Source organism: Chrysochloris asiatica, unplaced genomic scaffold, assembly GCF_000296735.1.
Source record: "Chrysochloris asiatica unplaced genomic scaffold, ChrAsi1.0 scaffold00141, whole genome shotgun sequence".
Taxonomy (NCBI): Eukaryota; Metazoa; Chordata; class Mammalia; order Afrosoricida; family Chrysochloridae; genus Chrysochloris; species Chrysochloris asiatica.
In genome coordinates this window covers 7802888-7806381 of record NW_006408659.1, presented here as the reverse complement: position 1 = coordinate 7806381, position 3494 = coordinate 7802888, and positions in this window count along the sequence as shown.

The window sequence follows — 3494 nt, the reverse complement described above, 5'->3', positions numbered from 1 at the left end:
TCTCACAAATGAATAACACTCCTCATTGAGGAAAACACAAAGTTGTTGACAAGTGACAGCACACACATACACAAAACAAAAGAACTATGTGAAAATAACTGTGTTCTTATATTTTTGAAGTCACTTTACAATAGGATGGAATGCATGTGTTCTGGCTTTGACACCTTCAAAGACACCAAATCTGCAGGGAAGTAGTGAGAAGACAATGAGGGTATTAGTTTTCTCTTACTGCTGCTGTAACATAGAACCATAGACTTATGGTTGAAGGCACACAAATGTATTATCTTGCAGTTAGGAGGCCAGTTGTCTTAAAATAAAGGTGTTGGCAAGACTGCATTGGTTTCAGGAAGCTCTCAGGTAGAATCTGTTTTCTTGCACTGTCAGCTTCTAGATGTTGTCTTTATTGTTTTGTCTTATGACTCCATTTTTGGAGCATATCACTCCAATCTCTGGTTCTATCTTTGCATTTTCTTCTCTGACTCTAACTCTCCTGCTTCCTTCTTTTCCTTATAAAGACCTGAGTGATCACACTGGACCCAGATAATCAAGGATAATTTCATCTCAAAATCTTTAACTCAACTACTGCCTGCAAAGTTCCTTTGTCATCTAAGGTAATATATTTATGATTTCCAGGGACTAGTCATGGGCATCTATTTTTGTGGGAGGTATTAATATTCTGGATTCTGCAATGAATTTAAACTCTGGTCTTTGTGACTCCAATGCTCCATGCTTCTCCTCCATGTATACCCTATTCCTATAGGCCAAACCCCCCTCCATGTACTCCCTGCTCTTTCAGGCCAAGCTCCTCCTCCTTGTATACCCTACTCCTACAGGCCAAGCCCCTCCTCATGTACACCCTACTCTTTCAGGCCATGTCCCTTCTCTATATATAACCTGCTCCTACAGGCCATGCCCCTCCTCCATGTACACCCTACTCCTCCAGGCCACAGTGGAGCATAGGTCAGATACCATAGAAAGGATTTCTCTGGGTATCTACTGAGATAACAAGCCTTCTCTGAGTTCCACCTTCAATGGTAGAAACAGGGTGATTGTAGAAACAGGAATGAGGTCCACCCCTGTGTAGAAGACCTAAGCTTCTATCTGCCTTTCAAAGCTGAAGGTTTTATAATAATAATAATAATAATAACAATGTGTATGCAAATGCACACAGAGAAAGACTGCAAAATGCAATCTCAGCATTGGTAGGTGAAATTGGATTTTATGGCAGCAATAGACTTTTACAACTGAAGTGGGACTTAGAGATTGTCCTGGATAATGTTTCTTTTACATATGACACTAAAAAGATGAAAGAGTTTGTTATTCACCCTAGATTACAAAGTTGCTTAGAGGCAGAGCTAGTAATACATATTTGAATCTCTAATCCATTGTTCTTTTTCCTATACATTTGAATTTCAAATGGGATTTTTTTTTTATATCACATAGGAGAGGTCTTCAAAAAGTTTATGGGAAAATGGAATTGAAAGATAATGGAATTTCCCCACGATCTTTTTAAAGTCCCTTCATATTACTCTGTGGTGTTGTAGGATAAGCACTGGGCTGTGGACCACAAAATTGGTGGTTCAAATCCATGAGATTTTCCTTGGAAACCCTGTACATGGTCACTATGAGTCAGAATCAACTTTACAGTACTTAATGACAACAACAGAGGAACAATGGAGTCACTGTATGGTGTCTTGTGTCACTTAGGATGAACATTAGATTGTTAACTACAAAGCTGGTAGTTCAAACCTGCTGGTCACTTCTTGGAAACCCTATACAGGGTGGCTATGAGTCAGAATTGACTCGATAGTACTTAACAACAACTAAAACAGAGGAACAATGAGAAGAAAGAACAAAAAAATTGGAAGAAACCCTAAGATTTATGTGGGACAGCATCAAGAGGAATAGAGTTTTGGTGTGGTGCTGTAGGATAAGCACTAGACTGCTAACCAAAAGGTTGGTGGTTCAAACTTACCAGCGGCTCCTTGGAAACCCCATAAAAGGTTTCTATGACATTTAATAACAACATCAAGAGGAATAAATTATGTGTAATAGAACTTCCATAACAGGAAAAGACAAAAAAACAACAACCCAAAAACAGAGAATTTTGTGCAAGAGCTGTTGAAAGAAAACTGCCCTAACATCATGAAAGATGAGAAGATAGCCATTCAAGGATTTGACAGAATTCCAAACAGGACAGATCCCAAAAGAAAACACCAAGACATATTATAATCAAACTTTTCAAACCCAAAGACAAGAGAGCATCTCAGGAAAAATGAAAAGTTATCTATAAGGAAGAACTAATAAGACTAAGCTCCGATTTCTCAGCAGAAACCATGCAGGCAAGAAGACAATGGAATGACATACAGAAAACTCTGAAAGAAAACAATTACCAATCATATATCCAGCAAAATTATCCAGCAAATATGATGGCAAGACAAGTCATTTTCTGATAAACAAAAACTCAAAGAATTTGTAAAACCCAGACCAACTTTACAAAAAATACTAAAGTGTACTCTTTGAACAGACAACCACCAACAACAGACAACAGTCTTGAGATTATGATACATGAAAATGGTACCTAGACTCAACCCAGACATGGACGTAAACAAAAAGAACCAGATCTATAAGACTGAAAATAGAGAATCAGAGATACAGTTGCAACAACAAAATAGAGTAAAAAGAGAGAATAATGTAGTTACAGAACTTCCAAATGAAGAGGAAATCAAGTAGATTTCAAGAAAAATAAATAAATAAAAATCAACCTAACTGTAATCCTAAAAACTTGACCAAGCTTTACTCCTAGCCCTAGCCCAACCTTTACCCCTAAAACTAACCCTAGTCCTAACTATAACCCTAACACTACAGGAAGTTCTAGGCCTAGTTTAGACCTAGTCACAATCCTAACCCTAATCTTCACACCTTACTTCTACCTATCCCTCCTGCCCCCCTAATAAATGTATATATTGAAAAAGATTAAATATTACCTATTGAAATCAGAATTTGAACCTAGCTCAGTCTGATTGCAAAATCCCATGCTCTTTTTTTTTTTTTTGGTACCAAACTATAATGATGCTTGAGGAGCCCTAGTGGTGTAGTGAGTTATGTATTAGGCTGTCAACCTCAAGGTCAGCTGTTCAAAGTCACCAGTTACTCCTTGGGAGAAAGATGAGGCTTTCTGCTCCCATAAAAAATGTACAGCCTCAGAAACCCTACACCAGGTTGCTATGAATTGAAACTGACTCAATGGTACACAACCACCACCACTAACATGTTGTTATTGTTGTTAAGTGCTGCTGAGTCAGTTCTGACTCATAGCGACCCTGTATAGGGTTTCCAAGGAGCAATTGGTGAGCTTGAACTGCTGACTTTTCAGTTCAAATGACTTTGCAGTCTGGCGCATTAACCCACAGTGTCATATGAGTACTCCATAGTTGTTGCTAAGTGCCGTCGAGGCAATTCTGACCCATAGAGACCCTGTATGAGGTTTCCAA